This window comes from Rattus norvegicus, chromosome 5 (genome assembly GCF_021556685.1).
Source record: "Rattus norvegicus strain SHRSP/BbbUtx chromosome 5, alternate assembly SHRSP_T2T, whole genome shotgun sequence".
Lineage (NCBI taxonomy): Eukaryota > Metazoa > Chordata > Mammalia > Rodentia > Muridae > Rattus > Rattus norvegicus.
In genome coordinates, this window is record NC_141538.1 from 142,812,055 (window position 1) to 142,836,717 (window position 24,663).

The 24,663-nt window shown below is 47.3% G+C and overlaps 1 long non-coding RNA gene across 3 annotated transcripts in view; it reads right to left on the minus strand.

Annotated features, from left to right (window-relative positions):
• LOC102548116 (uncharacterized) overlaps positions 1–24,663 on the minus strand; it is a 136,823-nt gene that overhangs the window by 24,456 nt on the left and 87,704 nt on the right. For all 3 annotated transcript variants that reach the window (XR_015620482.1, XR_015620483.1, XR_015620484.1), the window contains 2 exons: positions 8,317–8,529; positions 7,055–7,091 (listed from right to left, as the gene is read on the minus strand). This is a non-coding gene — a long non-coding RNA (uncharacterized LOC102548116). The remainder of the gene's footprint in view (positions 1–7,054; positions 7,092–8,316; positions 8,530–24,663) is intronic.

The following is a 24,663-nucleotide window of genomic DNA, read 5'->3' on the forward strand; positions in this document are numbered from 1 at the left end:
CCTGTGCTCATGTCATTCGCGGTTAGTTTCTCCACGAGTCTATCTGAAGTGATCTTAATTAAATATTTGCCTTCTTGTCAATGGAGAGTCCAAGCTGAGACACAGTCTGCCTTGTTCAATATGATTTTCCCCAGTGAGGAGCTCAGAGTAACATAGTTGTCAAATTAATTAATTAATCAGTTATCCAAGCGAGAGATGATCAGAGCTTGTGCATTAAGAGAGGGATGGAGGGGCTGGGGATTTAGCTCAGTGGTAGAGCGCTTACCTAGGAAGCGCAAGGCCCTGGGTTCGGTCCCCAGCTCCGAAAAAAAGAACCAAAAAAAAAAAAAAAAAAAAAGAGAGGGATGGAAACCTGGGAGACGGCTCAAGAACAGGAATCAAGAAGCCGGTTCCAGAGAACAGGCGAGACTGCAGAATCCTGGGATCTGAACAGGAGGAGCTACATGTACCAGGCCAATGTGGATTTAGGAGTTCAAGAAGGAGATTTGGGCTGCTGGTTGATATTTGAGGAAAATATGAGAGAATAAATGAGGCTTGGAGCTGTGACCTGGGGTAAGAGGAGGGACTCAGGTGACTGCCAAAGCAACCCAAATTTAACTGGACAGAAAGAGACTCTATGAGAGTTAGTTTGCTTGTTGTAACAAAATGCCTGACAAGAACAATTAAACTAAGCTCACAGTTTGAGGTGATACAGTCCATAAGCTCACAGTTTGAGGTGATACAGTCCACATGGCAGCTGCATGAAGTGGCTGGTCACTTACATCCACAGTCAGGAAGCAAGAGAAATTAAAACTAATGCTCAACTCACTTTCTCTTTTTTTTTTTTCTCTTTTTTAGGTAGCCCAGGAATTGGTACCAACTCTATTCAGAATGGGCCTTCCCTCCTCAGTTAAACTTCTCCAGAAACACTCTCCTAGGAACACCAAGTGCTGTGTCCTCAAAGTGATTCCAACTGTAGCCACACTGACAATGATGACTGACCTTCCCCATCTCTAGAGAGATGGGGAGGGAGGAGAAAAAAGTGTTGTTGGGGAGACTTTCAGGGAGGGAGCTCTGAGAGCACTGCCCTTGTGATTTGGAGACACAAGGACCTACACTCAGTCATGGGCTCTAGACAGACACGAGATTAGAGTGGACTGAGAATGGAGGCGAGGAGCAAACACTGGCACAATGGTGGAGCAGAAACTCAGTCAGTCTGGCCTGGATGAAAGGTCAAAGACATAGTACCAGCCAGAGATGACAAAAGGACAAGAATGAAGACTTCAGGTAACCCAAACCTTTGAGTGGAAGTGAGTATATAACATGGCTTAAGCTCATTTCCCCAAAGGGCTGCTGAAGTCCATGCAAGTCATTCCAGGTCCCTGTCATATTTGTGCCACATATGAACACCACCCAAGTAAAGGACCCCTTAAGGCAAGTACCGAATCCTACAGTGCACAGTGCACCAAGTGATGGAGGAGGTGATAAAAACCCTCCAAGTGCTAGAGGGGTAGAAATGGGCATGGAGTAGCACAAGGCTTTACTTTGCGTGGTGTGGTGTGCTGTGGTACGTGTGTGCGTGTGTGTGTGTGTGTGTGTGTGTGTGTGTAGTATGTGGCTTATGTGTGTGTATGATGTATATGTGTGGTGTGTGTGTGTGTGATATGTGTGTAGTATGTGGTTTGTGTGTGTGTATGATGTATATGTGTGTGTGGTATGTGGTATGTGTAGTTTGTGTGTGGCATGTGGTGTGTATGTGTGTGTGTGTGTGGTATGTGGTGTATATATGTGTGTGGTATATGTGGTGTGTGTGTATGTATAGTATGTGGTTTGTGTGTGTGTGTATGATGTACATGTGTGGTGTGTGTGTGGTATGTGGTATGTGTAGTTTGTGTGTGCGGTATGTGGTGTGGATGTGTGTGTGTGTGGTATGTGGTGTATATATGTGTGTAGTATGTATGGTGTGTGTGTATGTATAGTATGTGGTTTGTGTGTGTGTGTGTATGATGTACATGTGTGGTGTGTGTGTGGTATGTGGTGTGTATGTGTGTGTGTGTGGTATGTGGTGTATATATGTGTGTAGTATGTGTGGTGTATGTGTATGTATAATATGTGGTTTGTGTGTGTGTGTATGATGTATATGTGTGGTGTGCGTGTGGTATGTGGTATGTGTAGTTTGTGTGTGTGGCATATGGAGTGTGTGTGTGTGTGTGTGTGTGTGTGTGTGTGTTACATATATTGAAGGTGTACTTGCCTTCATGTCAATAAGGAAGTCAGAGGTCAACATTAAGTTTCTTCCTCTGCTGCAATCCACATTTTTTACACTGAACCTAGAGCTGGCTGTTTCAGTTAGACTAGCTGGCCAGCAAGCCCTCAGAAGCCATCTATTTCTACACTTGAAATACTGAGTTTACATATGGCACACTGCTGTGCCTGGCTCTTACCTGAGTTCCAATAAAACTTTATTTACAAGAACAGGAAGTAGGCTGGTTTGGGCTTGTAGTGCAGAGTTGGCAGGCTACTGCTTTAGCTCTAAAGTCCCTGGCACAAGGGACAGGGAAGGATTCCATCCCAGGCATTCAGATCCAAGCCAGAGGCCTGACCACTGTGGCTATAAACTCACTAAAAGGGAAAGCTCCCAACTCACTGAACAAGCAAATAATAAACGAGTTTTGAAAATAATTAAAATTGAAAATTGATTGTCTGGGCCAGAGCAGATTTATGCAAAGGGCCCCTGCTCCGCCGGGAGTGGAAGGAGGGTTTCTAAGCTCTGTGTTGAACAAGCTAAGCATTTTTTCAGATTATTCCCAGCATAATATGCCAAAGGGAATAGGCTCCATTTATTATTTCCTTAAAAAAATCAATGAGCTGAAACATTCCCTCTAGACCTATAATATTTATTTCAATGTTCTGTCAATAAATATAACAAGGTTAGCTTTCTATCAGTTTAGTTGGGAGAATCATTTGAGGGAAGTTCTATTTGTTAAGCTCGATTACAGAAAGCAATCAATAAGGGAAAATTTCCTGGTCACTATAGGCAAGAAATATAGACCTCAGAGGAGCCATCCCAGAGAGGAGATGGATGCTTCTGCCCCCAGTCATTCCCTCCTTCCCCCCAAAGGTGGGAAATGTGGGTGCAGCATTGAGTGAACCTGGAAACCAGAGAGTGGAAGGGATCACTCAGTTACAAAGAGACAGAAAAGTGCAGCCAGGTATCCCAAGACATATTTGTAACCCAACACTTGGCTATAACAAATTCAAAGACAGCTGGGTGAGGGCCTGTCCCAAAGAAACAACAAAACAGACAAAGAAAAAGAATTAAAATCCAAGTAAGTGTTTTGACCTCAGAGTTCATCAAGTCTTAAGTCAGGTCGGAGGCTTGGATGGAGACCCAGGGATATAGAACATTTGCCTCTTTTACTTAAATTTACTTTCTAAAAAGAGAGATTTAGTAGAATGGTCTTGGGCTGGTGTTTAAATGGCAGGGAAAAGAGCCCTCTGTGATTAGGAGATTCCTGAGTGCTTAGAGAGCTTACCTTTTCACACACACACACACACACACACACACACACACACACACACACTCATGTTCTCTCTCCTAGAGTCTTGTTTTGGGTGTTGTTCCTGGCCTAGGCTAGAGAACTCAACTATCTCTAAGACTTCCATGACATGAGCCATAGAGGTTTAGGGTCAGAAAACTGGGCCAGTTGGCTCACCTCCCCCCATTTACATGGCTGGGTAGTATCTTTTTCACCTCTCCAAGCTTCTTCCTCCTCTCGGAAAAATGAGGAAAATCTTGACACCCGTGGAGTACATAGAATGCAAGGAAAGCATGACACTGTTAGGGAGATGGAATGGTTATTAGTATTATTGGCTGAATTACCATTATTACTGGCATTTATTGAATGCATTCGATATCCCGATCATTGAACTAAGCATGCTGCGTGTCTTCTTATCAATTTGATTCTCAGTGCAACTCCCTGAGGCAGATGACACAGACATTCATCTAACAAATACAAAAGACGGGGCTCGGACAAGTGGTGGAACCAACCTAAGAGATCCAAAAGCAGATGAAGGGAGAGAATATGGCATATATTCACGCTGCAATATCGTTTAGGCATACGGAAAATCAAAGGGATAGGATTTGAAGGGATGGGGAGGAACCGGAAATCATCATGTTAAGTGAAATAAGCCAGGTGCAGAAAGAAAAATTTCACATTTTCCTCTAAAAAAGCAGAACGGGGCTATCTGAGAAGAGGCAAGAGACCACCAGGAAGAACAGAAAAGGGGGATAAAGTGGAGCAAAGAAAATCAAAGTAACCCCCCCCCAAAAAAAACCTAATTTTTAAAAAGAAAGAAAATAGGCTTGATTTTTTTTTTTTTAAATACTCGGAGTCACAAAGCCAAAGACAGCAAAGATTTAAATCCAAAATTATCTAACTCCAAAACCTGTACTGATAACCTCAGCAATCAGAAAGACTATAATTATCCTAACCCGAAAAGACTGGCCTTCCCCATGTATGCCCACGCCCACCCAATCACTACCAATCACCACCTGACTCACAAAAAGTGGATTCTCAGAATGGTAATATGGCTCAGTTGGTAAAGTGCACATCACACTAGCAGGAAGACCTGAGATTGGTCCCACAACCGACATAAAAGCTGAATGTAGTGACCTGTGCCTGTGATTTCAATTCTGGGGCCATGAAAACAGGAGGATCCCCGGGGCTGCAGGCTAGCCCAGGTAGCCAAATGGTGAGCTCCTGGTTCAGAGAGAGACTGTCTCAAAACATAATACGGAGAACAACTAAGAAAGACACATGATGTCAGCCTCAGGCCTCCACATGCGTGCGTGCGTGCGTGCGCACACAAACACACACACACATGCATACACATGCATACACACTCACATGCACACACACATGCATACACATGCATACACACACATGCATACACACTCACATGCACACACACTCACATGCACACACTCATACACACACATGCACACACTCATACACACACATGCATACACACTCACATGCACACACATGCATACACACTCACATGCACACACACCACACACTCACACTCACAAGCACACACAAACACACACATCTAAAACAGGGTCCCAGCAGGCTTCAGAGTCTTCATCTCTCACCAGAGTCCCATAGCCCTAAATATCCCAAGGAGGCTTCAATGAGTCAAGAGCCTTTTGAAGACTCTGCCAAGCCATGCTTCAACAGTAAGAGGTCTTTAGCTTTAACTAACTTAATTCCCTACATGGAAACTAAATTATCTTACAAAGAAAACCGTTAACATCTATTCTGAACTAGCATTTAGGGTGGATATTGTCAGAAAAGAACTTAACTCAAATAGTTGAACAATTATTTATTGAGTTCCTACTGTGGTGGGCATTATTTTAAATTCTATTTAAAAAACAAACAAACAAACACATTTTTTAACAGCTTAATGAACATGTTCCTAGGCATTCCTTAGACTATCTACCTCTTATGTGACCCAGCATACATTTGCTGAGTCCCTACTAAGCCCAGGGGAGTGGTCATCAGGCCCAGGTCATTCTGAAAGACCACTGGCATGGCCTTTAGTGATTATTACATTTTAAACAACAATATTAGTTGATTTTCTTGTAACTAAAAGTAGACCCAAAAAAATTCATAACAGTATTACGAAGTGGCAACAAAATAATCTTATGGCCGTAGGTCACCACAAAATGAAGAACAGTATGAAAGGGTTGCTGCGTTAGGAAGGTTGAGAACCATTGCTCTAAAGAAGCAGCGAGCATCATACAAGGGAGCTGTTGAAATAATAGACATAACGGTCCGATGCATTGGGCCTCCCTATATCACATCGACTGCCTCCAGCTCACTGTGGGGGAAGAATTCCCCTCTTCAAGAGTTCCCATCCTTCCACTCCCAGGTACCTCCTACTGGGTGATTCTGGATGCTTTCAGGATTGCTGCATGATTCCCACCAATCAATGTGACCACTACTCAACACAATGACAATCAATCAGACACCACAGTATCAGAGTTTTGCAGAAGTGCTATCTGAGTGTCCAAAACAGAATGTGAATCCTTTTGCCCTGCTGAAGAGAATAGCTCTCTCTCTGTTAATTGGGCTTATCTCGAGAGGTCCCACACCAGGACTTCAGTGCACTGTGTAACTTCAGTGCCCAATGAGCAAGCTCTTTGAGTCCTATAAATAAATATATATAAAGCTACCAGCAAGAGGTCCAAGCGGGGCTTGCTCCAGAGCCGGTGACTGGCTTTGCATGCGATTGTGACTGAGTGAACCAAGGCAACCCTGAGCAGATCGATCTCGATGGAAAAAGGGAACTCCTGTCTTACTGATTCTATTCCCTCCAAGTTTCCATCTGCCTCCCTCCTTGTTTCTACTGCCAGTATCACACAAGACCAACTCATAACCATTGCTTATCTTGGATATTATAATTACCTTCCCTCTCAACTCCCTAAATCCACTTGAGCCCCGCTAATCTACTCTTCACCCAGCCACAGGGCCATCTGTTAAAATCTGCTCATGTAGCACACTGACTTAAAGTAAATTCTATTGGCAGAGGACAAAATTCATAATCCTACTGCCTCACTGTGTTCCAACCCCGAGATGTGAACTCAGACATAAGGGACAGTCCATGGTGACACAGGGTGTGCACGAGCTTCCCAGAGGAGGTAGGAGAATCCTAATATCTTTTTCTCTGTCCCATTGTACATCAGCACCCCTAGCTCCTCTCTTTGTGCACTGGTCGACTAGTACGAACAACAACACTACGAAGAAATCTTTGAGGTTTGAAATCTTTATTATCCCTCCTGGTGAAAAGGTCCCACCTCTTGGAACTAGGACCTCTTAATAGCACAGAAACTTAAGATTCGAGGCAGGAAGCACAAGTTCTCCAAGTTGGTCCCTGAAAGTGATGGTAAGAACTCAAACTGACTTTCAGCCCTTGGCTCCCAGATCCATACACTCTGTCCCTTGGGAGACACTATTACTTTAGGGCCTTTAGTGATCTAGATTAGGTTAATTATGACAGGAGGACTTACCATCAATGTGGATAGTTCCGTGCCACGGTCTGGGAACCTGTACCGAATAAATAGAAAGATGTAAGCTGATCACACATGGTCATTGCTCTCTGCTTTCTGATTGTGGATGAATTGTGATATATACAACCTGTGTATGCGTCATGACCATCAGTCTCCAATTCCTGCCACCATGCCTTCCCTGCCATGATGAACTGAGCCAAGAGTAATCCCTCCTTCTTTTTTTTTTTTCCTTTTTTTTGGAGCTGGGGACCAAACCCAGGGCCTTGTGCTTGCTAGGCAAGTGCTCTACCACTGAGCTAAATCCCCAACCCCAATCCCTCCTTCTTTAAGTTGGTTTGGTTAGGTATTTTGTCACAGCGATGAGAAAGGCAAGTAGCATATCCATATAGCCATCCACACCCTTCTCCCCAGGCGCCCTTCTGGGATCGCACCATCTGCTTTCCCAGTCTTCTGACAATGAGTGAAGCAATTCACCAACCAAAGGTCTTTGTAGAAACTCATCTCTAACTGTGTCTTGACAACCGAACTATACAGCTTAAACCATTTCCTTATGAAAGACGTTGATACTTAGTCTTTAAGGTTCACTAATATACTGAGAAGACCCATTCATGAACTACCTCAGGGGTTTCCTTCATCTTCAGATCATAGGAATCCCCTGACAGGGAATAGATATGAACTGAGAGGAAGGTATTGGCTCAGTCACGTTGGATGACACAGACAGCCAACCCTCTTGAACCTGTTCATACTTAAGCTTCTGATCCTGCGCAGATCTGATTCTAGCACACCATTCCAACCGCAACGGCTAGCTGATGTATCCCCCTCAAGCAAGGACTTAGTTTTGCTAATACCTGGCTCAAAGAATCTCTGGCCATACAGTCACTTGGTCACCCATGGTCAGGTGCTCAGTCTCTGCTGGAGTCCAATAATACTCCAGAAACTGGTCTGAAAGCATCGGGCAGTTCTTTGCAACTGTGTCCATACTCTTATTCCATAACTCAAGGTCTTTTTTCTCTTTAAGTCTCCTAATGGAGGTTGTCAGACTCTACTCCAGATACCTCTAACGCTATTGTATTTACCATGTCACATGACCTGAGAAGACACGATGTTATACTACATTACAGCTCAGACCTGCCTCTCTACCCTCTTTTCACCTAGACACACCCAAAACTAGCAACCTCCTGGGCTATTATTCAACACATCAATTAGAACACCCTTATTTCCAAGTGAGAATCTATTGCCTCAAAAATCCCAGGAGGACCTACCAAGCACTATGCCTCATCCTCCATGGTTGGGAACTCAGTGGACAAGACCTTTAAGCACGTCACCAGTGTATCAGATCCTGACTCTTCACTGGGTTTATTTCCTGTGTCTTGACATCCATATCTTCTATGAGGTCATCCGAGTACTTCCCACTTCCTGTTCACTGGGCTTGAGGAGAATGATGCCCATCAGTAGAGAGGACCAGCATGGTGGATCTGGAATGGCAAGATAATCAAAGACCCTTTAGACTATAACGTAACAGAAGAAAATCAACATAACCCCGAGGCAAGACAGCGAATATATACTGCTGTCTTTCCCATGTGAATACAAACCGCTTCTAATCCTTTTTCCTGATGTGAACTGAAAAGATCAAACGCTGCGTATCAAATGCTGGAGGCAACAGTGATGTATTCTAGGGAAGATACCAAATCCAGCGGAGAGCAGCTACAGCTGGAGACGCCATTTGTTTTCTACAGTCCATGTGCTGGCTAGTCTTATGACGACTTAACACAAGCTACAGTCATCGGAGAGGAGGGAACTTCAACTGAGAAAATGCCTCCAGAAGATCAGGCGGTAGGCAAGTCTGTAAAGCATTTTCTTAGTTAATGATCCATGGGGGAGAGCCTAGTAAACTGTAGATAGTGCTCCCCCAGGACTGGCGGTCACGGATTCTATGAGAACGCATTCTCAGCAAGCCATGATGAGCAAGCCAGTATGCAGCATCCCTCCATGGCCTCTGCATCAGCTCCTGGTTCAAGGTCCCTGCCCTGTTTTAGTTCCTACCTTGATTTCCCTGTGATAGACGGTGACCAGAAAGTGTAAGTCAAATAAACCCTTTCCTCCCCAAGTTGTTGCTGGTCATGGTGTTTCATCATAGCAACAGAAACCCTAATGAAGACAGCCCCTCATCATAGTCTTAAAATAATCTGAACGTTTCATGAGCCCAGTCAACGACTTGTGTAAAATGTGAAGTCCCTCTTTAAAAAAAAAATGACTGGAGGAATGACTATTGTAGAAACTTAAAGCACCATTTCTAAGTGTTTGCTCAAGGGGACTTGGCCTCCCCTTTCCATCAAAGGACTCGGTCTAAAGGTAGTTCAGATCTGGAAAGCGAGTAGAGAGTCACCATTTTTCCATTAGAAAGGCTGTTATGAGCCTCCGTCTTTTTACCCACCTGCTCTAGCTCCTTCATGATGACAGAAGTCAGGTGATGCCCTGGTTGGCTGCCCATGTACAAAGTACCTTAGCTATCAGGACCCTTGGGACTAAGGCTTCTCGCCTGCTACTTGGCTCTAATGTTTGATGTGGTGACCAACTTCACTTTCCTCTGTTCCCTGCTGGCCTCTGCTATTCTAAAGCCCCTCACTGCCCCTCTCATCAGAGATCCCAGCTCCCTGCCAATATCTCTTACCTCCCATCCTTGTCCAGAGAAGGTAGCCATGCAGAACCCTTCAGAACTGAATATCCCTGGTTAGAGCACCTCTTGCTACTATAGTGATGAGAATGTCCTCTGGATGTTTTGAGAAAACAGTTCACGGCTGTCCCAGTCTCATGCCACAGCCCAAACCTTCTGATTGTGTCATCAATACTTAACCAGGGTAGTTTCAGCACCATCTTTAATTTACTGCAGGTCTGAACCCCATGGAGGCATCCCAGTAGCACAATAGCCCTGGCAGTAAGTGTCTCTGTAAACAAAGGATCCTATAGCTTTTAGGAATATATTTTGTTTTGCTTTGTTATATTTCAAGACAGGGTTTCTCTGTGTAGCCTTGGCTGTCCTGGAACTTATAGAGCAGGCTGACCTCAAACTCACAGATATCCACGTGCTTTGGCCTCTGGGTGCTAGGATTAAAGGCATGAGCAACCACCGCCTGGCAGGAAAATATTCTTATGTCAGTAGCTGACCCCCTGACCCATGCTTTGGTTCCCACCCCTAGTCCTACACAAGTCCCCCGCCTTCAGGTGCACCCACCTGGCTCCTGCTGCTACATAGCAGCATCACAGGTAGCTCTTATGTGAAGAAGCTATTTCTTCCTGGAGCCAACTCTGGACTCCCTTGATCAAGCTAAGCTGACACCTGACCTGACTCAAACTTGTGTCTCCATTTCTACGTTGACCTTAAGAGTCATATGTGTGGCCAGGTGGCCATGGTGCATGCCTTTAATCCCAGCACTCAAAAGGCAGGTAGGTCTCTGTGAGTTCAATGCCATCCGGGTCTACAGAGCAAGCTCTAGGACAGGTGGGGCTGTTATATAAAGAAAGCCTGTCTCCTCAGAAATCAAAACAAAACAGAGTCACATGTGGGCTGGGGAGATGGCTCAGTGGTTAAGGTGCTTCCTGTGAAAGCAAAGGAGTAGGGAGGATTTAGATGCCAAGAATTTATGTAAAATGCTGGAGGACGTACCCACCAACTTGTAATCCCAGCCTTAGAAGGCAGAGGCTGGAGGATCCCCAGAACAAGGTGGCTTGCAAGACTAGCCATTATCAGTGAGCCTTGGATTTGACTTCGAGACCATGCCTCAATGAGTAAAGTAGAAAAGCAGATGAGGGTGATTCAACACCAACCCCAGGCCTCCACATGTGTTCACCTATGAGCACATGTACCTACCCACATGTGAGCTCACAAACACGTGAACACACACACTCACACATGAAAATGAAAAATCACAACACAGACTCATGTTTGAGGGTACCGTTCTGGGTCTAGTGATGCACACCTGTGACCCCAGTCCTAGGGAGGTGCAGGCAGAAGGTTCGGAAACTCAAGGTCATCCTTGATTACAAAGTGATCAAGGCCCACCTGGGCTACATGAGAGAAACTTGGAGAGAGAGAGAGAGAGAGAGACAGAGAGAGAGAGAGGAGGGGAAGGGAGGAGAGGAGAGGAGAGGGGAGAGAGGAGAGAGAAAGAGAGAGAGAAAAAGAGGGGGGAAAGGGGAGGGGGAGGGGAGGAAAGAAAGAAAGAAAGGAGGGAGGGATAAAGAGAAAGGAGGGAGGAAGGAAGGAGGGAGAAAGAAAGGAAGGAAGAAAGGAAAGAAAGGAAGGAAAGGAGGAAGGAAGGAAGGAAGGAAGGAAGGAAGGAAGGAAGGAAGGAAAAAAGAATAAAGTAGGGGGAGGAAGGAAGAATCACGTGTTACCCAAAGTTTAAAGCAGGCATCTGCAATCACAGTGGCAGAGGCTGGGGTATTGTGAACTTGCCTGGATTACAAAGTGAGACCAGGACAAAAAAGCAGAGAAAGGAAAGAAGAGAGAGAGGGAAGGAGGGAAGAAATGTGGAAAGGGGGACGGAGGAGGGGATGTAAGGGAGGGGCGGGGAAACCATGCATTTAAAATGAGTGCATCAAATGGAAGGAGCCGGGTCCCTTACTGCCCTGGAGGAAAGCCACACGCATGAAGTAAGAACTAAACTTTTCCTCAGCTACACAGGACGTTTAAACTTTTCTGTTACAGTAACTGGCTATTAACTACTCTGTCTCCAGAAGGAACTGGTCCAAACCTCCAGAAAGTGCAAGACAATGCAGGCCTCTTCCTTTTCTGCTCTAAAATTAACCCGTCCCCTGAACTATGGGAAATAAAAATGTCCCTCCGTTCTAAGGTAAGCACCACCCCCTCACAGTTCTGCGGTAGGTAGATGCTAAAAATTCAACAAGCCAACAATCTGATGTTAATCCACTCCCTCAAGTCCAGCTTCTTCACCCTAAGACTTCAGGCCGTATCTAGCCTGTCAGTGCACAGACCAGAGAGTACTATGGAGTCAAAGAAAAAAATTCTCCCCTAGAACCTAGGGAACAGGATATGAGTCTTATCTATTCTCTAGGCTGTGAGTGGTTCTCAATGTTCCTATCGCTGTGATCCCTTAATACACTTCCTCATGTCATGGTGACTCCCAACCGTGAAATTTTGTGGCTACTGCATAACTATAGTTTTGCTACTGCTATAGATTGTAATGTAAATATCTGATATGCAGGATATCTGATATGTGGCCCCCATGAAAGGATCGTTTGACCTCTGCAAAGGGGTCGCAAGCCACAGGTTGAGAACTGTTGCTCTAGGGCTTGGATTTTTTTTGCACCTAGGGACAATCCCTTGTTTCTTGGGCCTCTGAAACTCAGAAATAAAAACTGGAGCCCACCACAGAAGTGGAGTGCTGCCGCCAATGGCACCAGTGCCACAGTTCGCTGTCACAGCTCCTCTACCTCCGTCAGCACCAGCCCATCATCCACGCAGCAGGTGCATATGCCCTGGACTGCGAATCCATCCGAGTAGAGCTAAGCGGTCCCAGCCCTGCTCTCCTAGAGCTCACATTCTAGTGGGAGAAACACGTGCTCGTCAGATAACCCAACGAATGAGTGCCCGACTACAAACTGGCAGAGATATTCCAAGGGAACGCGGCACATTCTAGGAGAGCGAATGAAGAAGGTGCCTCTGAAGGCGTAGCATTTGAACTGACATCTGAAGCGTGAGTAGGAGTTAACCAAGCACAAAACAGGAGGATGGAGAAGACACAGTCCCTGCAGATGGTAGAGCAGGTGCCGAGGTTCTGTGGCGCTGGGGGAGGCACAGACCACAGAGACCAAAGGGGAGCCTGCAGGGGCATAAGGCCGGAGAGACAGGTGAGGGCAGGCCCTGCGGTCTCAGAAACACTGCAAAGATGGTGGACCTCTATGTAAGAGCCAAGAGAGAGGCAGGCGAGGGGGTTTGCACAGAGATGCTATGTGACCCGACAGGGGTTGGAGGGGCTCGCTCTGTCTGCACTGCAGACAATAGACAGGAAGGAGCAGGAACAGAAGCAGAAATGAGTTAGGAGCCCTCCCTGGGAATCCGGGGAAAGGATGATGGAGGCTTAGACTGTGGGTGTAAAATCAACAGGACTGGGTGATGGGTGGATAATGGGCTAAGAGCAGCTGCTGCTGGCATCTTGTGCTCTCAGCATCTCATAAAAATTGCAAGGTTCTTTTGGTTTTGAACAATGGAATCTCATCTCACACGGAGTTGGGGGGGGCACAGATTTGGAAGTGCCTGAGACAGGAATTGCATAGAGTCAAAAGTGCCCTTGGAAAACTCTGAAACCACTCGAAAAGTACAGTATCCGTGAGTTTGTTTATACAGCCTCGAACAGAAATTTTTAGGCGCACTAAAGTTAGAGAGCCGCTGAACTAGAATAAAGAAAGCAACAGAAGGAAAACCCATATGCAAATGTCTGGGCATTCAAATCACTTGCCTTTAAGACAAGGACTCAATCCTAGGGAGTGAATGAGGAAATGGGGAAGGGGGGGGTGTCCAAACAGGAGATGTAGCAAGAATTTTCGTAAAACCCTGCTTTGCTGCAAAACATACTGTCTCGGTTTGAACACTGAGCCTCTGTAACTGTAGCTACCTATTAGTGTGTGGTCTGGGTGTAGGAGCCGAATCCCGGCATCCGCTCATCTCCATCTCGATCTGATCCTCTGGGGACTCTTCTAACAGCAGAAAAACCAAGGTCAAGGAACTCTGACAAAACTCCTGTCCATCTCAGCGGAGACCGTGTACCTGTGTCACCTGTGTCACCTGCTCCTCAGGGGTTGGTGGGGCTCTGCCCCTTGTTTCCCCACCTGCCCAGTGAAGCAGACACCATCTCAAGACTTGCCAGCACCAGGCCAGAGGGAAAGAGCTCTCTCTGCAGGCTTCACAAAGCCATTAGATGCCGTGCATGGCATGGAGTCACCTCCACGAGCAGCTCATTGGCCAGAATTCATCACAAGGCTTCACCCAACCACAAGAGGGCCAAGAAGTGCAATCCTTCCATGTGTTCAGCAGGTGCACAGCCAGAAATATTTGACAAACAACACTAATGACTTCCACATGCTCTAAATGTACAATGACAAGAGAGAGAAGAGACGAGCCTTAATTATTAAGTCTGTGTTTAGATCCAGGACCCTGTGTAACCATGTGGCTGAATAAAATTTGCCCGTTCATGCCCCAGGGGGCAGAGCCCATGCCCAGAAAGACTTCCAAGCAGCATTTGGATATGCTATCTTGGAATTAAAGAGGCTCCATTAAAGGCTGCTGACAGCCTGGGCTTGTCTGCACTACATCTTCTCTTCTCTCTCCCTCTCTCTCCCCTCCTCACCCCCCCCCCAGGATTCTAACATGAGAAATTGTGGAAATACAACTCTGTGACCAAAGAGCTCTGACAGTCCCTGGAAATACCTGGACTGAAGACAATGAACATACAACGGATTCCTTGTTCTCAGAGAGCTCCAGGATGCTGCTGTGGGAGTCAGTGTCCAGTGGTCAGCCTCTGCCTCTTCCCCTGATATCATGATGCTCCTCTTGCACAGGGGAACCTTGTCCCCTCTTCCTCAATCATGTCTGTCATGCTTTTCATCAGTAGTATGTGGCAGGAGTGAAGACCAAGCCTTAAGACGGCAGTCGCTTCCACTTCCTCCTTCTGCGAATCCAGTGACCGTAGTGTAAGAGCGACAGAGTTAACTGATTAGACACCATGTGAATGGAAGCTCTGGAGAATGGGGAAACACCTGGCCCCAGCTTCAAAGGGGCCCCGAGGAGTCCAGTCACAACAGCTAATGCAGAACCGCCTAGAAGAACCCAACCAGTCCATGAAATAGAAAGGAAAACTCCAGTCATTTTAAGTCACTATTGTCAAGACAGAGTTTGTTACGCAGTTCCAGAAAACTGAAAAACGGGGGTTTCACAGAATGGATTCAATTGGACAGGAGATGCACTCTGGAGAGTCCTATAAGGAAAACTAAAAGCGAAGTTCATCAAGTGTGGAACAGTGGTCATTAGAGGACGGGGAGGGTGGGGAGGAGAGCGGAAGAGTAGATTGGCTGGACCAATCGAAGTTAGACAGAAGCAATGCATTCGAGCGGTACATAGCACCGTGTGGGGAGTTCATTGTAACATGTTTAGGGGTTGTGAGAAGAGAGGCTCTCAGAAGCTCAAACACGATGCAATGATAAAGACGTGGAAATGCTAACTGCCCTGCTTTCATCAGCACACCGTATGCACACGTGTGCAAACATCATCCTGTAGCCCGGAAACAAGTGCAACCACTGGATGTCAATCAAACATACTTTTATTGAGAAAGCTAGAATTAGACTTGCACATGTGACGGTTAGTTGTTGTCAACTTGGCACAAGCTAGTGTCAGCTGGGAAGAGGGAACCCTAGTTGACCTATCATCCCCATCAGATTGGCCTGTGGGCTGTATGCATGGGGCATTCTCTTGATCGCTAATTTCTGTAGGAGGACCAAGTCCACTGTGGGAGGTACCATCCCTAGGTAGGGAGGCCTGGGCTGCACAGGAATGGTGACTGAACCCAAGAGCATGCCAGTGAGCAGCATTCCTCAGTGGGTTCTGCTTCAAGCTGACAAACTGTCACTGTGTGGAAGATTAAAATGAACCCTTTTGTTCCCAAGTTGCTTTAAGCCACAGTGTATCTTTACAGTGACAGAAAGTCCTTAGAACCGCACCTAAGGCCCCAGGAGCAGACCCTTGAATACTTTGCAGCCACAAAGGAAAGCATTATCCTGAGCTAAGGTAAGGAGGCTACGCCCCCATCAGCCAGTATTAGCTGCAGGCTGTTCCAGGAGGGGCCATCGCTTGAGTGAGGGTATCTGCCTGCTGTGTCTCCCCACTGAGCCTCGCAGAGGGATTCAGTTGGGCACATCCAGGAACTGACATTCTCAGCAGCTGAAGACAGAGGTAGCGAGGAAGGCAGGCATAAGAACATAACCCCTACTGGAGGTGAGCCCACGGCACTTGAACTGAGCTAGAGAAGCTCCCTGGGAAGGGAGGAAGGAGAGGGAGCTTCCAGGCAAAGGGAACAGCGAGAGCAAAGAGAGGCTCTAGCGTGAGAACAAGCAAAGCCATTGCCAGCAGAACACACGGAAACCGAGATAAGAGATGAGGCAACAGCGAGCGAGAAATGTGGGTTTTCCCGGAGGCAACAGGGACTACTGAAGAGTTCTAAGCAAGGCAGAGACTGGTGAGCCATCTGTTTCAAAAGATTTCCTCTGACAGGAAGGTGAAAGGTGGACCAGCCAGGTAAGACCAGAGGCTGGGAGGCTGTTAATGATTCGAGAGTGAAGTTATCTCTCTGCTCCTGTTGGGGCCAGCTGAGTCCCGCATCCTCTTCTTCCTGGGCAGTCAGGTTTCAGGGCAGCCTCATCCGTGTTATTGGCCTGGTGGCTGGCTATGCTACAGTTGCTACATGGTGCACGGCGTCTCCAAAAGCCTTTGTGCCATTTGCATACATGGGACAGCCGTAGCCTTTAATAAAAAGGTGACCTGCTGCATAGGTGACCTAGGGCGTCAATCCAAATGTCTGTGTCCCAGGGATTAGGACCCCCAAGCAAACCTTGACAAATCAAAACACAGCAGACTTTCTCTGTTGAGAATTGTTTTCTTTAGAAATTCTCTACCCTAATCCTGGGTTACATCTGTTTTCCCACCCTCCAGCTGTAGGGGAAATTCTCTCTTTCTGGTTGCCAGGAAACCATCCCATTTTCACAGCTCACTGTAGATTAGTGATGAGGGGCTAAAGAGATGGCTCAGTGATTGAGAGAACTTGTTGCCCTTCCAGAGGGATCAGGGTTCGATTCCCAGCCTTGACGTGGTGGCTCAATTGTCTCTAACTCCAGTCCTAGAGAATCCAACACCCTCTTCAAGCCTCCATGGACACTGTACACACGTAGTGCGGGCGAAATGCTCACACACATAAAAATAACAACGTCTAGTTTTTATAAAAAAAAAGGGGGGGCTGGGGATTTAGCTCAGTGGTAGAGCGCTTACCTAGGAAGCGCAAGGCCCTGGGTTCGGTCCCCAGCTCCAAAAAAAAGAACCAAAAAAAAAAAAAAAAAAAAGTGATGGATCGCCTCAGCCTTTCATTGTCTTTGTGCCCAGCCACAATCACCTGATTCTACACACATTATCATCACTACCTCCTCCGAACCTCTCAAATATCAGAGAGGCTGCCCACCAGCACATCCGCTTCCTCCAGTATCCCACTCTACTTCACCACGGCTAAAAGTTTTAACGAGTCACCCAGAGGCCATTAGAGCCTCCGCCCACCACTAGAGATGGGCTCTCGTTACCAACAGGCCCGTGGATAATCCAGCTCTAGATTCCCATTTTAGAGTCTGTTTCCTAGGAACCACTCCCAGCACCAACTGTAGTAGTAGGTCAGGTTCCCTAGAAATAGACCAAAGATGGAGATTTGCATGCAGAGGATTTACTGGAGAGTGAGAGCAGGGACATTAGTAAAAAAGAAAGAGAGCCGGACTTGGCCGTGTGCATCCTTGAACCCTGTGCGTATGCATCATGGACGGCAATCCCTTGGAAAGTTCTAGAACAGGTATGGCACTTCAGAGATATGCCGAAATTAGGCAATAGTAAACAGCTGGTGAATTGGGACCGCCTCCAGGGAGGAACATGAACTTTAGGAGAGGCAGTTCCGTTTATCAAAAGGCAATTCTGGGAGAGGCCGCTGGATGCCATGGGTCACCTAAGCTATCGCTGGGAGCAAAACCATAGCAACCTCCTCAAGCTGCATTAGGGAATGGTAGTTGGTATTGCTCCTGAGGTCAAGTACAAGTCCACTGGGTTTGGCCACAAGGAGGTCACAAGAGCCTATGGGGTGTCCATTCAGTGATGTAGTGGGAGGAGTTTCATGCAAGAGCTAGAGGAGGAGGAAAAGCAGGAGGGAAGATAAGCCTCTTGGCCATTCTGTTCTCCAGAATGAATGGCTAATGAAGCAAACAGTGCCTACGATAAGTTGTCTTTTGGAAGTACGGCTTTGCTAGACAGAGTAGAGGCACACACTTCTAATGCTGGCCCTCAAAGCAAGAAGTTCCCTGTGAGTTCGAAGCCAGCATGGTCTATGTTGTGAGTTCTAGAGCGGCCCAGGACTACCAAGTAAGGCCCTGTCCCAAAACAAAGAGCCTGAACGCTGCCTGCGTTTCCATTTTCCCATGTGTGACAATGTGTACAGACACATGTACACACACAGGTGCACACAAAGGTTTCCCAAAGCAAGAACTCCAGTTATCCGCTTGTCTTAGGGTTTTATTGCTGTGAACAGACACCATAATCAATAAAAGTTTCATAGAGGACATTTAACTGGGGCTGGTTTACAGGTTCAGAGGTTCAGTCCATTATCATCAAGGTGGGAGCATGACAGCATCCAGGCAGGCATGGTGCAGGAGGAGCTGCGAGTTCTACGTCTTCATCTGAAGGAAGTCACACCTTCTAACAGTGCCACTCCTTGGGCCAAGCATATGCAAACTATCACACACACCGCTGCTGGTAAGCAGATCTCTGTCCTCATTAGCCAGAAACTGCTTGGATTAGACGTCTGAGCATCACGTCTTCCCATCAGCTGTTGACTTCAGGTGCACCAGCTGGAGTCTCAGCTCCAAGTTCATGTCTGTTCAGAGTCCTGGGAGCAAGGGTGATGTCACCAACCACAGCTAACCTTCATTGAGCACCAGCTAACTGTGTTCACAAGTTTGTCCATTCCTCCTCTCTACCCCCTGTAAAACAGGTGCCTCTGTTTACCCATTTCCCAGAGGGGGAAGCAAAGGCTCCAAGAAGCTAGACCATTTGTCTACAGTTTTTGCAACTGGCTGACGTCTGAACTGGGACTAAGATTCCAGTTAAGGTAGTGATAGAGGCAATTAATATTGAGGATTGAACCAGCAGTTGGACGCGGTGGCACGTGCCTTAAGCCCCAGCATTCGGGAGGCAGAGGCAGGAGAATATCTGAGTTTAAGATCAGCCTGGTCTACAAAGCAAGTTCCAGAATAGGCAAGGCAGAGAAACCCTGTCTTGAAAAACCAGACAGACAGACAGACAGAGACAGAGCAAAACAGAGAGACTATGAACTAGCTCATCCATTCATTCAGGAAATGTTTATGGAGAGCCTACTAACCCAGGCACTTGAGAAACCTCATGCAGCTGTAGCCATGGGCAGCCTTCCTCTCATGTAACTCCCTGTACGATGGGAGAGAAGAACAAACAACGAATATAATACATCAATGTTCATTTGCATATTTTAAATGTATAATGCATTCTCTGGTCTCCCCCGTCCCCCATTTTGGAACTGAGACTTCTCTCCCTTGTTATGGAGGTGCTGATGGAAGGCCATTCAGCAGAGTCTCTCGGCAAAACTGATCTGAAAAGAGATCTGCTTCACCTACAGCTGATCCCTTCCCTAGGAGCAAACTACATCCAATGTCTGGTCAGTAGAGAATCAAAATGTCCCATGCCCTGTCTTAATGCCTAGCCACTTTGAAACTCTCCTGGACCCCAAGTTCCCAGGCATCAGCTCCAGCCTTTGCTGTGACTACATCACAGGGCAGCCCTTGCTCTAACCTAAGCTGCCTCCTTCACTCCCCACAGTTTCCCGGTAAACACCCTCCGAGCAAACTTCCCTACCACAGTCTCGTTCTCTGTGCATTCAACCTGCTATGAGAAGGATATCTTCTGGGGGAGGAAGAGGAGGGCAAGAAAAGAAGAAAAAAAATCAGCAGAGGAAGAAGGATCAGAAGGGCAGGGCCCTCAAAGGCATCAGGCTGTGACATCAAAGAAGATACTTAAGACAACCTCATTAAGAAGTGATATTTGAGCAAAGACTTGAAGATGGATGTTAGGGAGCTACCCAAGTGGAAACTGGGTGGGAAACATCCCTGGCAGGGAAGGGGAGACTAGGAGAGGACCTTGGTGAGATGGGATGACACAGACGGAGCGTAGAGAACTTCCTGGCCACCATAAGGCCCTCAGACCTCGTCTGAAACGAGCCCTCCCCAGACTTCTACAGAGACAAAGGGCAGAAGCAGAGCAACCTGCTTGGAAGTCACTGCGGAGAGCCAGCCAAGGAGCACCAGAATGGTGGTGACTGGTGATGGGTGGCAAAGGGGAACCAGGTCTGCTTTTAAAGTGCAGCTAGCGTTTGGCCAATGATTGGGTGCAGGAAGCAAGGAGAACGCAGGGGCGAAGAATGACCATGACATTCTCCTCCTGAGATAAAAGGTCTTGCCGAGATCTTAGACAAAGGAATGCCCATTGGAGAAGGTTTAGAGGAGACCTGATGTGAACCCTGTTGTAGTTGAAACTGTCAGAGTAACGCCCATAACACAGGATGGCTACCCAGCTGTGGGACAAAGTAAGCTATCATTTCAATCCAGAATGACAGATGGGGGTCAGGGGCACAGTGAAAGTGGGCACCTGACTCTATAATCCCATCCTGTGATGTCCCAAGACTCACACCAAGTTCCTGTGGCCTCGTAACCATGCAAGGGGCAGGCAAACACATGCACAGGGAAGGTTTTGTGTGAAAAGTGAAGTGTCCGAGTGGACATTTGTGACGGAGATGAGAGCTCAAATACTGTGTCCCTACAGTGTGTGTGTGTGTGTGTGTGTGTGTGTGTGTGCGTGCATGCGCGCGCGCACGCGCGTGTGTGGGTGTCTATCTGTCTGCCCACGTAGCCATAAAGATCCAGTACCTTGCAATGTGAATAAGGAGGCGATGCCAGCCCAGAGCCTGGTACCCAGTAGCCTCCCATTGTTATGGAATGTATAGAGTAAGCAATTAGCTGATGTTGGCATTTAGAACATCAACAAACCCTCCTTGCCTGTGCTGAGCCACGCGGGTCCCCTTAAAGGCTTGTACAAATGACTCTAGAACATGAAGGTGCCTGCCACTCCCAAGTACCCTGCTCGTCCCTGCTGTGTCTGGCCAAGTGGGGAAACTACTGCTGGTGGTGCTCGGGAGGGCGGAGAGTTAACTCTCCTTTTGCCATTAAACATAATCAGGGAGAAATCTGTGTGGAGCTCAGTGCTCTGGCCGATAAGTGATTCCCCCAGAACAACAGATAAAAGCCTGGCACTAAAGTGCAGCCAGAAACGATGTGTAATTGGCATGAAAGAATCTTTGAATCTACACGCCGCTTTTAACTTGGGAGGCTTAAATTACAATTAATAGTTCCCTTGTAGAAGGGGGGTGGGGGTGGGAATAGAGGAATTCCAGGCCCTTGAGCTCAGAGCCCCAGGCTCCATCTAAAACGTTGCAGTGTTGCGAGGGGAGAGGGGGATACGGAGTGAGGAGAAAACTTAAAGTGTAGCTTCCTCAGGGTCTCAGGAACCCTGGTGGGTTATATTTCTTAGGAGCTCTAAACATGCTATTCCCTGAAGAAGCCTTTGGGTACCCCTGAGCTGTGGCGCCTCTCCCAACATCATCCCTGCAATACTTTCGAATAGCCGGAAGCCACTGCCCCCATTTTGCAGATAGGGAAACTAAGGAGACCCTGGAGTATAGCTAGTCTACCTGCAATTTTCCAAGCTAGGAATGGCCTGGGAGCTCCTTCCTCCCACAATCCCCTAGGGTAAAAATGTTCAGAGATGGAAGGGTGTCCGTCTGCTTCCACATCCGGTAATAGTGTGAACTCGGCTCCCTCGCCTCGTGACTGGTCGTTCCTTCAAACACCAAGCCAATGAGCCAGATCCAGGGCTGGGCTGTGTAGCTCAGTCATAAGGCATGCGCCTAACATAGGCAAAGGCCTAGGTTCCAACACCAATGCTACAAAAATAAAATGAAAACTAAAAAAGAATAATATGAACCGGGTGGTGATACATACCTTTAATCCCAGCGCTCGAGAGGCAGAGGCAGGCAGATCTCTTTTGAGTTCAAGGCCGGTCTTGTCTACAGAGTGAGTCCCAGGACAGCCAGGGCTACACAGAGAAACCCTGTCTCAAACACAACCTACCAATAATAATAATAATAATAATAATAATAATAATAATAATAATAATAAAATGACAATAAGAGTAACCACTGAGCCATACAGCCCTTCTCCTCTCCCAACACCTTTCTCCCAGGGCCTATTGCGCTCCCCTGTGGAAACCTTCAAAGTCCTCCTCAGACTGGGATCAGTCCCTGATATCTTTGTCTGACTCAGTCTAGGTATCCCCTTCTGTACTTTATCCCCACCCCAACCCCTCTCTCTGTTGGGCAAAGCCATTAGCCCCAAGGCTACTGACAGCTTCCTGGGAGTTGCAACTAGGCACAATCGGGAATCAAAAAGCTCCTTTAACTGTCCTCCAGGAATGAGGGGTCCGGCCCTCAGAAGACACCACCAAAACTGTGAGAAGGGGCCTAGAGGAGTGGCCACAACATTCTCAGAGCTTGCAGAGGGACTCAGACTCCTGTGTCAGTGGGAATTCTGAAGCTCCCAGCACATGAGCTCATGGGTGGCTGAGTGCCCAGCCCTATGCTTCATGGCTCTGGAATGTGTTTTCTAGGCTGATCTGCCTTGCTCCCCCCATCTTACCACAGCAAGTGCTGCTGTGTGCTCTCGGCTCTTCAAAGCCAGAAAGAATTTTTTTTCTTTCTAATACTTACCAAGTCTTGTGTGTATAGTGTGTGTGAGTGTGTGTGTGTGTGTGTGTCTGTGTGCACACTTGGCGCGCACACGCATACATGCGCCCATGTAAGCAGCATACATACAAGCACCCAGGCCTTGCCCAAGGGTCAAAGCCACTGTCTGTGTGCATGGCTGAACCTGTGTGTACCTGGCTCTAGGCATGAGTGGGCACCATGGGCATATCTGTGTGTGCTTGTGTATGTAGTGCGTGTATTCTGTGCATGAGTAGTTTTAAAGGAACGCAGTGGGATCCGCTTGGGGCCCTGTGTAGCTGAACCTTATTTATAGCTCTCCTCTGTCTGCTTCGTTTCCTCTAACTTCCCTGCAGAATGATATGAATGGAAATGACACTATTGACTATCTTGGTAACCATAAAAGACCTTATAGAAATAAGATTTTTATAGTTTGTGGACTGGGAGAATCAAAAGACTAAGAGTTATGGACTCGCAGGAGAGGAGAGAATCAAGCCGAGGCAGTCGGAGGGGTCCCCGGGTGGATCGTCTGTGGGTTTTTTTTAAAACAAACTCATATAAATAAAGTGATTGTCTTGAAAGAGTTATGGGAGCCCTGAAGCTGGGCAACATCCCTTCTGCAGAGGCGGAGGGCAGCTTGCTCTCTGCCTGAGAGGAAGCCCTCAGTTTCGCTGAGTTCCTGCTCCTGGCCTCCCCAGAGAGGTAAAGGAGGCAGCCATAAGCCAGACACTGCCCTTTTGTCTCCTGGGGACCCACAGAATTTGATGCATTAGGAGTTGAGCTCCCCACCAGCTCGGTGCCCTACACCGGGTGCCAACCCTGAGATCAAAACTACAGGATCTGACTTTCCAGGCTGACACAGAAAGACCCTTCCGGCCTCAGGAAGGCACAGCATTTAAAACACTCCCTCAGCACCCATCCCCAGCTCCCTTAGGAAGCTATACAGCACGGCCCTGTACACACCATGATCCATCCACCGCACCAAAAACTCCAAATCCAGTGCCGATAAGCTTCAGCAACGCCCACTTAGAATCTGTATTTTCAGAGAGGAAGCAGAGCCACCCTGCCCCCTCAGAGCTCAAAAGACGTGCCTACAGTTGATTGGTACATGGAAACCAAGGTACACTCGCCTACCCAGGGCAACAGGAGAGACGGGAGAGAGCGGGTCTGAAGCCTACGGGTGAAAATCCAGGATTTGGCCAGGTGGTAGTGACCCATGCCTTTAATCCCAGCACTCGGGAGGCAGAGGCAGGTGGATCTCTGTGAATTTGAGGCCAACCTGGTCTACAGAGAGTCCTAGGGTAGCCAGGGATACACAGAGAAACCCCATCCTGAAAAAAAAAAAAAAGATGAAGAAAGGAAAAGAAAATTCAGGTTTTGTTCATCCCAACAATGTAAGCATTGGGTTCTGGGTACTCAGCAGAATCATTCAACTGAAGCCCTAAGGGTTCACCTGTCCATCAGGAGGGGGACACTCACTGACTGGCATGAAGATCATGATACAGGAGAGTAGGACTGACTGCACAATTGCCCAGGGAGCACAGTTGGTCCTGATGAGGAAGCTTCTCCACAAGTCTCTGAAATGCACGTAGGAGCTTGCTAGAGAGCAAGCAAGGGCTGGTAAACTCAAAGGCCCCTGAGGTAAGGAAATACATGGTTTATTTGCTCTAACTCGTGCCTTCATGGGTTTGCTGGCTAACCGTAAGGATCGGTTCTGAGTGGAATATTGGGGCTTGTTAGTGAGTCACAGAAGAAAAGTGGTCTGAGCTAAGGGTCTAGGCAATGGTGGTGACATTAGACAGGGTCACATCGGACGTAGAGAGCCGAGGAAAGATAGGACAGGCTCTGTCCAGTGCTAACTTGCTCTGAAGACTAACTGAGTTCTGCTAACGGGTTTCCAAGAGCAGGATGATACCTTTTGTGACTAAGCAGTCAGCCTGCCTGGTGCCTCTCCCC